Source organism: Odontomachus brunneus, unplaced genomic scaffold, assembly GCF_010583005.1.
Source record: "Odontomachus brunneus isolate Ranch 3 - 2012 unplaced genomic scaffold, Obru_v1 Obru_scaffold_010, whole genome shotgun sequence".
Classification (NCBI taxonomy): Eukaryota; Metazoa; Arthropoda; class Insecta; order Hymenoptera; family Formicidae; genus Odontomachus; species Odontomachus brunneus.
In genome coordinates, this window is record NW_022639460.1 from 2,057,447 (window position 1) to 2,071,456 (window position 14,010).

The window sequence follows — 14,010 nt, forward strand, 5'->3', positions numbered from 1 at the left end:
TCTCTCTCTCTCTCTCTCTCTCTCTCTCTCTCTCTCTCTCTCTTTCTCCTCCTTCTCTTTCTCTTTCCTTGCACCTTTCCCCTTTTTCCTTCCCGTTTTCACCCCCTTCTCTCCCCAATCGAACAATCCTTGATTCTCTTCGCTCATCATCAATCATCAATTGAATTCAAAACGACCTTTAATCAAATTCGTTGAAATTAATCATCAGCTAAACTCCCCAATCGATTTTACTCGAATCAATTGTCCATTGCTGGAATCGAAACATATCAAAATGACTAAATTGAGAAAAATTTACTTGATCTTCTTCCAACTCTCGTGTCCATCCATTTGTTCGTGCCGTCGGCGACAAGAGTGACGATATGTCGGCTTGAGTGCGCGATAATTTCGACACGTCGTACTCGCGATATCGTAGACGAACGAAACGCCGCAACGAGGCGTCTCTCCACCACGTACTCGCGTCTTAACGAGTTACACGAAAGAGCTCGGAAGGGGTACTTTGCGGCGATCCCAATAATTTTGCCTAAGTGTCGCTATTCGGTTAACCGCTATAATAATCTTCTCTCTCTCTCGCGCGCGCGCACGCGTTGCCGTAATAGTCACGTTTTCTCTGCTCCCCTGTGATTATATGTCAGCTGTAAGCAGGTTCTTGTCGCTTCACCTTAAAGGCCATCCTTTCTCAGGATCCGTCCGACGGATTCATTTTGTCCCTCCAACCCTACCGCGCTCCCGATCCTGCCGGACAAACAATGCCCGCTCGGCCAAATACGCGGCGGTTGCCCGCTATCGACTCATCGCAGCAGCGACCGGTGCAACAATCGATACTCACCGCCGTATAAGCGTCTCGCATTCGTGACGTTCGCCGTATTTCATGGTATTACCGGTAAATGGACGCGATGCACACGCCCGTGCCGTAAGAACCGCATTTATTCACTACGCGACGGCCCCCGTGTGTTTGTCTGTTATTCAATCGTCTATTATTTAATCCCCTTAAGTGGTGCGCTCTCGGAACAGTTTCCTGGCAAAATATTAAATTCCTTTTACTTAAACTATTATCTCTTTTTAACTCGTAGGAAATACTAATGGAAAGAACATTTACTTCGTCTGCAATTTTTCAGAATTCTTCAAAGAGAATAGCAATAAAAAGAAAATAAATCTTTGGATGTTTATTTCAAAAAACACTGCGAGAAAGGGAGTTCCTTTCTTCGCAAAAATATTAGTGGATTCATATTCTTTAATGTTTTTTACACTAATTAAGAGAAAAGATTAAATTTCGATTTTTCTGGAAGCAAATGAAAATGCGGGTAAAATTTACTCATGTTTGGGGTTTACGTAACTTCCTGTTGTTTAGGATCCTAGGGTTCTAGGGTTAAACCACAAGGTGAAATTATGGGACACAGAAAACGAAGAAACTTCATATATGACCCCAATATTTCTTGAATTTTATCTTCTGTTGATTATTGAAACTTATATTGGAGTAAATAACCAGAAATGTGACGAAAAAATAATTCTATTGTTTAAAAAATCTTTTCAATGTCGGGATTTGACGCTCAACATATCACAAAGTTCCAACGGATTGCGCTGAAAAACATTTGCCTAATGCAGTCCGCCTGTAAACCCATCTTGTCGTTCAAAAGTTAAATTGCCGCTGAAGAGGCTAATCGTCCGTTATCTAACCCTCCACTGCCCGATTTCTCGTGTTTAAAAAAATCTGTTATGTATATAGGATATTTAAAATTAAAGTATTCAACACATATAAGAAAGAGAGGCGAGATTTTATTTTCTTAATTTTTTTATTTTCTCAAAATAGATGGTGTGAATATTAACTATCACTACCTTAAAAAGACAGCCATATTGGCTTTCATGTTATATCGGTTAAGAACAGGAACAATTTCATGTTGGAGATAGATATTGATGACACTCGATTGTGACTTCAGAGTCACAGTGGCGTTAATATCAAATCCGTTACTTAGTTCATGCGTTCATTCAGTCGTGTTGATTATTTCGTTACGTGGTTAATCGTATAAAGCAGAAGCGGAGCCTTTTGCTCGGTGCTAGGAAAGTACGACTTATGCAATTGTGTATCGCAATGCGACTTGTTTTAAGAATTGTAATTAATGCGATATATCGCATTACAATTGTGTATCGCAAATATGATTTTAAATCGCGCGCAATTTTGAATTGCACGCCATTTTATATCGCTGACGCGATTTTAATCGCAGGGTACCTGAGGCATGATAGGAACCGTTATATTTAACAAACGTTAAACATATTAAAAATAAATAAATCAACTCTCTTCGTAATCCATCTAAATATTTTTTTTTAATGTACTGTAAGAAAACACAGGTTTTACTGTAAAAAAGTAATTAAAAATGAAATAAATAAATGTATAAATGTATAAATGGATTAGATAGTATAAAATATTATAGATCTTCGCGCGAAATTTGCACGGATACCTACACTGAGAGAAAAAAATAGTTGGAATAACTATAATCTCACTATATTTTATAGTTCGTTTTGGCCTCAAACATATATTTATAGTTCATCTAAATATGAAGATATAGTAGAATAAACACAGATTTATAGTCACCATCTTATTACTCTATATATATGGTAAAGCACCTTTTGGGAATATAGTTACATGTACCTATATTTGCCAAATATTCCAATTGTATTGACTATATAAAATAGTTAATTTCTCTTACCATTCAATATTTGCTACCTTACTATATTTTTTATTTCAAATAATTATAATTCTTGGTAAAAATTTTACGCGGGTCAGTTATACTATGCTAATATTATAAATATTACAAATATTATGGTAACATTTACTATAAATATTATATTCCTAACTATAATCTTTTTACTATGCCATTATAGTTCCAAATATCATATATTTTTCTCTCAGTGTAACTGAAATGACGAATGATTTCGCATTGCAGTCACGGTTTTGCGATAAAGGTCCAATCCGCGTATCGCATTACGAGAAAGGAAGATCGCAGTGCTTGCAATGTATCGCAAAATCGCACGTCCCCACTTCCGGCGAGATAACGAGCCGGCGCGGAAATCGCGCGCGCTCTCTCTCTCGCGCACCTTCTCTGCCAGGTTAGCTATTTTTTCCACGTGGCGTTGGACGCGTTAACGGGCGGGTCAGTGGGCTCTATTACCGCCGTCCGTCTCTTCGGGGCCGCTGCGAGGAACTTGCGGCAACTGCATTACCGTACCACCCACAACGCGCATCGTGGTGTCGTGCATCGCGAGCTGGTGAACGAGCGTGCGAGCGAGCGAGAGATAGATAGCTAACTGCAGCCGGAGAGCTTTCGGTGCAACGAGCCGGATCGGCAGCGCTCGGTGCGGCTCGGTCGCCCTCGGCTGGCGCCTCCTCGAACACCTCTTCGGGGTGTAGGGGAGAAAGAGAGAGAGAGTGAGTGAGTGAGTAAGAGAGAGAGAGAGAGAGAGAGAGAACTGGTGGTGTTCGTCCGTACGTCCATGGTCTGCTTCAGTCTGTCACTGAACGTCTTCGCGTTCGCGTTGCCGCCGCCGTGGAGCGCGCCCGGCCACTCACTCACTGATTAAGCCGCGATTAAGCCGCGAACGCCGCGATGTCACCGCGCGGGAAGTGAAGCGACAGATCGCACGTACTCGTCGGCCCACGCAGACGAGGGAGGACACACGTGTACATAGCCGCGCACACAGCTGGACCTCGTAAGAGAACGTCGCATCTGCGAGTCGCGCGCGATCGATCCGCGACTCGAGAGTCGCGAACGATTCGCGTCTCTCGATCGCCGCGCTCACTTCGCGAGGAGGAACCCGGGCGGGGGGTGGGAACTCGCGGACGCGCCAAGTTTCAGAGCGAATTTCTGGGCCACGAGAATCCGCACGGCATAGTTACGTTACAGAGGAAGAGATAGAGAGGGAGGGGAAAGGGTTGACCCCGTAAAAACAATCGATGCGAAAGCAATTACGGCGCTAACGCGAATTGCTCTGCAGCGTACAGCGACGTTATCATCCTCCCCATATTCCCCGATGTGGATGTACACGATGCGCGCGTCCCCTTGTGTCGTCCACCCCCGCCGCCCCGCGCGCGCACGCGGCATGGTTCTTTTCTTCTGTAATCGAGTAAGCTCTCGCCCGCCCCCGCCCCTCTCACCCTCCCGCACTCTCGCGATACACGGTCTCTTTGGCCGTCGTGCTTTCATAAAGCTAACAGCTTTTCTTATAGATACCTATAAATTTGCCACCCCCATCTCCTCTACGCATTTCGCCGGGTAATTTCGTAATATATCGCAATACCGAGACGCTCCCGCAAATTGCCTCTATGTAGCTCGTGACTGGAAGTAAAAGATACCCGTTCTCTGTGTTCTGAGGCTCTGCCGGATTCTGTGAGATCTTCTCATTTTTATTGTTGTCATTCTTCGACACGGCACTCTCTCCTGGGTCTTTGTTTACGGGACATTTTCCTCCCGTTGATGGAATTTCAGCCCTTTCAGTCCCGGCGTCTCCTCGAGGATACGGCATACAACGTCTGTAACAAAATCACCCCTTGAACGATCTATCTCTACACTGAAAGAAAAAGTGTATATCTACGCTCAACAAAATGGTCTTACCAATGGCCAATGGCTAAAATTCATAGCGAAAATCATAGCTAAAAGTTAGCGAAAATTTACCTAGATACAAGAAATTAGCTAAGATAAATGAGTGACCGGCTAACACCACGATATCGTATGTTTAATCAATATCGTGGGTCGTTCGAAAAGTATGTGGCCCAATACGGAGATAGCGCGGACTTGGCCAGATCTTTATTACCGTATTTCAGAGTCATCCCTTTCATTCTGTTAAGCGTGACAGTACAGAGTGATCTGTCTTTATTTGACAATGCGCCAAAGGGAACGATAAGTTCCGCGTTTCGTTACACCCTCAAAAACCGAACTGAACTGAATTTCATTATTTCTCCCAACTTTTGGCACGAGTTTGACCGCGATCTGAAGAACTTTCAGCACCGATTCATAAACGTCGATAAAACCTGAATGACTTCGTTCCAAAAATAAGGGAGATCAGTCAAAACAATGAACGTGCTCGAGACGTTTACTTTGGCACACTGTCTAACAGAAAGTAATCGGCATATATCACTCTATACTGTCATACTTAACCTAATAAAGAATGGCTCTGAAATACGGCAATAAAGATTCGCCCAGAGTCGCGCTATTTCTGTGTTAGATCACGTACTTTTTAAACGACCCACATATAGATGACAGAGACAGAATTTACGAGTATATCTGCGCCATATTGAGAAAAAAGAGCAGTTGAATCGACAAAATCGACGGTCAGAACCGCCTTCAAAGAAATATTCTGTCTATTGAACAAATCACGCGTTGGCGCAACATTAAATTGCGTTGATATAGTTGCTCAGAAGTCGCAAACATTGCATCAATTAATAACTCTCGTCGTGGCAACGATATAATTCGTTCAATCGACTAAACGTTTGCCTGGGCGAATTTTATTCGTTTAAGCAGTCTCATTAACTCAACTACTTCTTTTCTCAGTGCATGTTTTACCAGAAAAACCTTGTGACGTCCATTCAGATTAAGGTTACACTTACAAAAGTGGCCGTGGTAGATAAACGAGCTCAGCGACGAAAAACAAACGAATGTATAATCTTTACATCCGCCTAAATTTGCTTGCAGATATTGTTAAAATACTGCTGCTGTAAAGTCCGTGCTTTACAAACAATTTTCTAGCAGATACAGAAAACAAAGAAAAATTTTAACTGACATTTAGAATTTTATCTAAACCAGTAATACTTTCTTGGAAAAATAGTGAATATTTATTTTTAATAGGTACTAATAACATATTTACTTAAATGTAAATTCTTTTATTTAAATAGAATAAATAGTTGCTTTTATGAGAATCTGAGATTTTAAGAAAATATATATTTTCTCATATGAAAATTTCTCATACAAAAATTTTACATTAATATCAGCAAATATATATCATTAGTGCCTACCGAATAAATATTTTCTATCTTTTAGAAATTCTTTCTCTTGATGTATGTCGTTTGATAAAAAAGTTTTGTAGCTTATGAAAACGTGATGATTTATTTGGAGAAAAACTACTATTCTATCTATCTATTCTATCTATTTTTTTTTTCATTTTTTCATAACAAAATTATCTAATCTTTTCTCGCGCTAAAATCATTTTTTAAATAAAACTTTTAGAATTATTTACATTCATCCAATATCTCTCTCCATCAAAATACTCCAAATTTCAAAATAAAAACCAGGACTCAAGGATCGATTTCTTTTTTTTCCCAAGACATCTACCATATCGCGCGTGATCATTCACTAATTAATAACGCGAGATTTATTGCGAATATCGCAAAACGGTATAAGACTTTTATGTTCACCTCGATCCGTTCTACGTTCTCGCAAAAATTGCGGAAGATAATCTGGGACACTCTGTATACTCGCTCGTACAACAGCTCTTGCCTTTTAATTTAATCGATTAAACGTTACGGTTTATTGAAACACACTGCGATTCAAAATCATACTTGCGATACAAAATTCTGTTGCGATATTATCGCATTCATTGCGATTGCGAAACACAAGATCGCGCATCGCGCGATACACAATCCCATAAATCACGCATCCCTAGTTAGAGGAGCATTCGGCGCCATTCCAATGGTGTATCCAAGGACGCGGCCGCGCGGAAGGTGTCGCGCGGAAGCGCGTCGGACACTTTTACGAGAATCATAATCCCGCGACCGTAATCGCGTTAACCCTTTCCCGGCGCAGTCCGCTCTGCGTTCGGAAGGACGAGATTTACGAGCGGCCAGATGACGGTTCAGCAAGGACGGGAGAACGGAGGGAGGCGCCGCTCGGGCGCAAGGGAGAACGGCCCACGACTCGCCGGAGTCGAGTGCTAGTCACGTGCCAAGTTCGGTCGTTTAATTAGGTGATAGGGAATCACGATTAATGAGCAGGCCGGCTAATGAAACGCCGTCGTTTCACTCAGCGGCATCCGACCCGCCGACTTTCGCGTTATAACCGAGTTAATTGCGCCGTTGTATCGGCATCTGGTACACGAGGAAAAAATCGACTGAATTGACGCGACAACGGCAACGCGCTTTAGATGAGGGGAGTGGAATTTTTCTCCTAGATAAACCTTTTCATGATTACCACTGCAATTTTATTAGCTTCATATCATATGACTTTTAATTTACACGAGGAAAATATCGCGTAGAGGAAAAATTACAAGAAAATTTTTGTAACCTTGGACCATGTAGAATTATGACCGAAGTTTAATTAAAATTTTAACAAACTCGGCATAGCTGAACCATTCTGAATTTCTTTAGCCGAGACTCCAACCGAAATATTTCAAATCTGTGCTAAATTAGTCAAAAATGGTTCGAATCTCGGCCAAACCAAGAAATTATTTATATAAATAATTCTTTTCAACTTTTTACATGATTTGTTTAAACATTTAATTATTCATACAAATAATTTTACACATTTGACTTCATATTCATAATCAGCAAACCAAAAATGCCTATATTTTGTATTCAATTTTATTTTTTATGCATTTTTGTTGTACTTCTTGATGATAGGAGTGAGAACGTTAAAAAGCTATAAACTGCCCGTCAAAGTAGACTAAAATGAAAAATTATGACCTAAATATTTGTTGTACTTCTACATTTGTGCCAAATTAGGAAGAAATCGGAGGGTAACTTTTGGGTAGGTTTATTTGTAACTGAACCCAAGATAGTCACGTTGCTACATTTTCGTATTTATTACAAAACAAAATATACAGTTAACAGGATCGTGAGGGGCATTAATACATAGAAAAAGGTTGCTTTTGTCATGCCTATACAGTCAGTCACGACAATTAGTTGCCTGAGTAATTGTAACTTCGAAATTCTAAAAAGTAGAGCATCTAGACCCTCTCCTATATTTCTGTTTCATTCTATGTGATAAATACGAGTGCCATAGTGCAACACTCATTAGAAACCTTTGCAAATCGACTGATAAAGCGCATCTGCCCATTTGGGAGTCGAATTTGGCTCACAGCAACCAAAAATGCTGTTTTCTTCAAGGGAAACGCGTTCAGGTCGAACCATTGTCGCGTTAACACAACCGGTCTCTTTCCTCCGTGTATCTCCGTTCGCAGCTTCGTGTAATTAACTGGGGGATTAAACCGCGAGATTGTCGAGCGACTAAAAGCACTATCAACCAGGACACCATAAACTTCGACGCGAATGCGCAGCTGATAAAGGCTCAACTCAGCAAACCACTTCATCGTTTCATTTTCCTCCTTTTCATTTTTTCTCTTTTCCTGCTCAATTAATCCACAGTGCAAAGTACTTCGCTTATTGCCAAGCGTGCGCGCCACTTCGAGGCCCAAGTAATATACTATTTTCGCAAACTTTGTGTCACGCTCGCACACGTCAAGAGCGATACTCGTTCGCGAGCGTTGTGCTTTTTTTTTCCCTCCGTTCCCTTTTTTTTCACAGCGCGCACACAAGTGACGCGTTAATGGTCGGTCCTCCCTCGCCGCCGTCCTTTGTGGCGTAATTGAGATTGGTTCGTGTAATAGCGAAACGGGGCGCCCATTGAAAATAAGCTTGCCGTGGCTAATGCAACGCCGCTCCATCCATCCATCCATCCATCCGTTCGGTCCGTCCGTTCATCCGTCTGTCTGTCCATCCCGCTTTCCTGTCCATGTAACATTTTCCCGCTCGCGTGGAGCCGCCGCCGGCGACGGCTGGCGCGCCGCCAAAGAGCGAGGACCGACGACCGATGCTCCGGGAAACAATGCAATTCATTTAACTTCCATTAGATCCGTGCGCCACCCGGTATACGTCGGCGCCGGCTCGGTCCGGCGACGGCGGTGGTGCATTCGTCGTCCGACCAGAATAGGACCTCGACTACTGGAGAATCTCGTCCGAAAGCTTCCTTCCCGTTCCTCCCTCTCTTTCTCCCTGTATATATGTCTGCCTCTCTATCCCTTTCTCTCTCCTACCGTTGTCGTCATTATACTGCCATCGATCAGCGCTCTCAGGATACGCGCATTCGAACTTACCACGAATGCGACCGCACTCCTTCCCTCTCTCTCTCTCTCTTTTTCTTATTTTCCTTACTCCTCTCTTTCTTCTCTTTCTTTCCCTCTTCTTCTCTCTCCTATTTTTTCTATCTCCCTGTCCTCCTCTCTTTCTCCCTTCTCGCTCCTTCTCTCTTCCATTCTCTCTCTTTCTCACTCATTCTCTCTCTCTCATTTTTTCCTTCTTTCTTTTCCACTACTTCTTTACTTCCCCTTTTTCCTTTTGTCTCCCATTTTCTCTCTCTTACAGTTACAATTTCGTCTCAAATCTCAGTTACAAGTTATAAATTCGTCAACACCTTTTCACTTTAAATGAACATTTATGAAATTATTGTTAGAATTGAATTGTTAGAGCGCGAAAGCAAAACTAAAATGTTTATTCTGTGTTATGAGCTTATTAAAAATTATGCTGCTCGCCAATTACTCTTATAGATAGCATCTCAAATTTATATTTAAATCACAATAGTTAAACATGTTTAATCTTCTTACGATTTAAATTGTACTCTTACTATTATTTTGAGATTGTTTTTCTATTTGCGCTTTTCTTTTATGTATTTTTTTATATTTCTCTCTTGCGTTTTGAATGCGTTTCCGTTTTTCTTTAATTAAATATGCTATTCTCTATGAAATAATTATTTTTATTGTAAAATCTTACATGGTTTTGATACATCTACCATTTTACTATATATTCAGTAACGCGGACTGAGGTATATTCCAACATATTACAAAATACTATAACTCTAGAAAGTATAAACCCCAGGGTTTAATAAACTCTACTCTCTCCTCTCCCTCTCTCTCTCTCTCTTGCTCTCTCCTCCCTTCCTCCTTTCTTAGATGTATTATCGCCACCATCGACAGACGGAAATTTATTAGAATCCAATAAACGGAATTTAATGGCGACAAAGAATCCGTCGCGAGGAAGTCGCGCGATTAGGAAAAACAGAACGATTTAGAATGCGTTTTGGGACTATTCGCAATTTGCGATGCGAGTTTCCTGAATGCCTCGTTGCGATAAATCGCACACCCGCAGGGAAAAGAGGTGGCGTAGAATTTTCTCAGGTATAACATAGATTCCGAATAGAAGGCTCAAATTTGTTTGTCCCGCTATAATACCGTTTAGGAATTACGTTCTTCAGAAAACATAGATTTTCTATTTAGATTCAACAAAAATGTTGTGGGAGTTCACACTTTTTTCAGATTGTAATATGTTCATTGTATCAAACGGGAAATCTCATTTTTATAGCAACCATTATATTCAAGAGAATAAAAAGCAAAATTTAAGAAATTTTTCTCTTTTTCTCTAAGTATTGCTAAATAATGAAGCTATTTGAAAAGTCAACATATATGTGTTTTGTATAGTTTGAATGTAAAATGAAGGCCCCAGAGAAAGAATTATTGGAAAAACTTCAGTTTTCGACTTAGAATCGCATGTTTAAAACATTACATTTCCAATCGAATGAAAACTTTTCTGGAATCTAAATGGAATCCCCACTTTTTTCAAAGGAATTATGGTTTCTGATTAGGAAACTCACAAGGATTCGAATTAGAAATGTTGATATTTAAAAAATGATTTTAAATGGGAAACTCGTCCCAGTTTCCCAAGTTTCCCCTAAGTTTCTTTTTTTCTCGATTTCTGTCTTATATATCTGTTGGACAAAATATCTGAAACGCTTTGAGTATTTACGCACATCCTTACAAGTATAAATAAACTTAAAAAGTACTATCTATGCGGGTAATCGCGATATTTCCGGCGAGAAGTAGCGAAAACGAACGTTTGATTCGTTGTCTTCCGGCCGACGGCGTCCTTTCCTAAGCGCCGAGTGATTTAAAGGTCTAAATGCGAATCCATGTGGACGGCCGCGAATGTGTCAGTTAACCGGAGCTGTTAAGCGCCGTGACACGCGAGAAACGTATCGATCGAGCGATTGCTGCGCGATTTCGCGTACGTTACACGTGCACTGATCGTGTCGTCATCGTCCTCGTCGTCGGGCACATAGATTGTTAGGTGCACTCGCCGATGCGTGCGCTTGACTCGTGCACTGTTTTTGCAGCGGGTTGCCGGGCAATGCCGCGGTGACACATTTATTCACGCCCCCGATGAGAGATCTACAAGCCGCCGCCGCGCCTCTTACGCAAAATAATAGCTCGATTCCTACGGTTGCACGCCACCGAGTCCGCACGCGCGCGCGTACGTATCCAATCGCCAGATAATAAATTACTCATCGCGCCATCGTCGGTGACGGATCGCGCCTTGATTGGAAAAAGCGGCCGGGAAAGGGGATCAAGGAAAAATTGTCACGACTCTAATTGCATTTCCAATCCTTTGACACGAAAGAATATGTATGCGTAATTGTTATTGTGTATGTGTAATTGTTATTCCGTGAATAACTGCGCATCAATATCGCCAAGTTTAAATAAGAAACGAAAAATTTATTCAAAGTCATATACTGAGAGAAAGATATGTTTAAAAAATTTTAAAAACTTATTCGATAGATACTAACAAGATATTTACTTAAATATAAATTATTTTATTTAAATAGAATAAATAATTGCCTTCATGAAAAGCTGAGGATTTAAGAAAATATGTATTTTCTTATTTGAAGAATTTTTTTTTATTACTATGAGTAAAATAAGTTATTAATTGTACAATTATATTGAATAAATATATTCCTATTTCTTAGACTTTTTGCTCTCTCAGTGTAGTCGTACTCAAATCTTTCGAAAATATTATTAATTTCTTATCTTTTCGATATAGAATTCATTTTAGAATTACAGAGAGAAAAAGAGAGAAAGAGAGAAAATGAGAAAGAGTTCGGGATTAATACAGACAAATTTAGAATTAATTTAGAATTCTGTTAATATCCGGAAGACGACTTAAAATAAGCGAGACTCTACTTCCGCGTTAGTCCGAATTCATTTAAATGCATTTAGAATTTATTTCAGAATCTAGAATTCTATTAATATTCATAAGAACGACTCCAAATAAGCGGAAACCTATTTCTGCGACTGCCCGAGACCTCGATGTTATTGCCGCTCGAGTTGTTTTTCCACAGCACCTAAAATATCGCGCGGTTTTCTGCGCGCCCGACGCGAAAATCCGTGCATGCACCTTGACCCCGGCAACTTCGGCGCGCGTGGACGCGACTACGTGACCTCGACCGCAGTTCAATCGATCGCACATGGCCATTAATCGCTCCTAAACGGCTGCGGCACGGCGGCGATGATCCGTAATGATGTGAAATTTTTGCGCGCTCGCTTCTTTTGTCCGTGAAGTAAGTGAGCGAGTGAGTGAGTGAGTAAGTGAGTGAGTAAGTAAGTAAGTAACTAAGTAACCGAACGCGTCGCCAAGCGACCGGGCAGTTTCAAGGATCGGTAACGAGTTTAACAAACTAGTTTCCTTCGCGCGAGGCGTCGTCGTCCTCCCTTCCGCGTTCTCCCCGAAGAAAAAGAGACAGAAAAAAAAATAGATGGTTAGGTAGAGAAAGAGAGAGAGAGAGAGAGAGAGAGAGCTCCTCTCTGCGCTCGCACGTGCTCGTTCCTGCACCTCCGCTTCAAAGAAGAAAAAGAAGTGTGTACGCTGCACAGGAGAGGCGGAAATTGAGAGATCCAATGAGACACGGTAAAGCAGGAGCCGAGAGAGGCCTCCCCTTAACTCTCTGATGGGCTTTTTACGGGCCGTGCCTTACGGGAAGAGAGAAGAAGAGACGAGGAGGAGAAGGAGGAGGAGGCTTCTCTCGCGTCACTCCGCAATTAAAGAAAGGCAGAGGCAGGCAGGCAGGCGAGAGCAGGCAGGTACTCGCTTAAGAAAGGGCCACTTAAGATAAACGCGGCCGTGTATACGCGCGCGGAACGCTCGGTGCATTCAAATCGATTACCACCTTCGCGTGGCGAAGCGATAACTCCATCATCCGTCCTCCCCTTCGCCCCTCCTTCCACCTACCGTCTACCCCCGACGCGCCCTCCTCCTCCCCCTGTAATCTCCACCCACGAGCTAGGAAGAAAAAATAATTCGCGCGACACGTTCCCGTGTGGCGCGCCCATATCGGAGATAGTAACTTGGTTTCAGCCGGTCGCTTAATCGCGACTTGGCGACTTTGCGCCAACTCGCGCCGACTCCATCCGCTCTCCCGCCGCTTTTCAATTAATTACGCGGGCGCGCACGCGAACACAACAGCGCCGACGCGTTTATCCGGATCCCGCACGGCCACGCGGGAGTAATTAATTACTCGCGGATTCATTCATCCAGGAGCGTATCGTTCCTTAATCGCGCGATTTTTCGCGGCGACGGCGACGGTAGTGGTAGTTGCAACGGTTAACGAACGAACGGCGTTTAATTACTAACGGCACCGTTCTGTCCCGTTCGCGCGCGTGATTCCGCGTCCGCGTACATTCCGCAGCTACCGTGTCGTTAAAGTCACCAGATACCAACGAAGTATCGCAACGAAGTACGTAAGACTCAATGATTCGGCGTTTAGAGCGAATATAGCGTCGATTAGACACACATGCGCGCATAAAACACACTCAGTGTAACTTTTTTAGTGGAATCTCAAAAAACTCTGATTGTTATGTGTATGGAAAAATAATATATAAGATGTTTCTTCAAATTAAGAGAATATAGAGGAAATACGAGGGTGGTCTGAAAAGTTTCCGACCTCAACGTGAAGATAGCAGCACTTGTAAATAAAAGCTAGTGAATTTCGTTGTTCATCTGTTGACAGTTACTCACCGAAGTTTCAGCCATTTTGGACTCGCAGTTGTTATGTAACAGTCGTTTGAGTAAGTTGATGTGAGTGTTTTTGTGAAAATGGACAAAATCGAGTATCGAGCTGTCATTAAATATTTGTTTTTGAAAGGCAATACGCCTACGCAAATCAAAGATGAGTTGGATTCTGTGTATGGGGACTCTGCACCATCATTTAC

The 14,010-nt window shown here is 41.9% G+C and overlaps 1 protein-coding gene across 7 annotated transcripts in view; it reads left to right on the top strand.

Annotated features, from left to right (window-relative positions):
* Nucleotides 1-14,010, top strand: part of LOC116840583 (colorectal mutant cancer protein) — a 99,708-nt gene that overhangs the window by 47,515 nt on the left and 38,183 nt on the right. For 2 of the 7 annotated variants that reach the window (XM_032807455.1, XM_032807454.1), the window contains exon 1: nucleotides 3,489-3,702. The exons of the other annotated variants lie outside the window; for them this stretch is intronic. The gene's annotated coding sequence lies outside the window, so the exon portion shown is untranslated. Of the gene's footprint in view, nucleotides 1-3,488; nucleotides 3,703-14,010 lie in introns of those variants that run through there. 7 annotated transcript variants of the gene reach the window in all.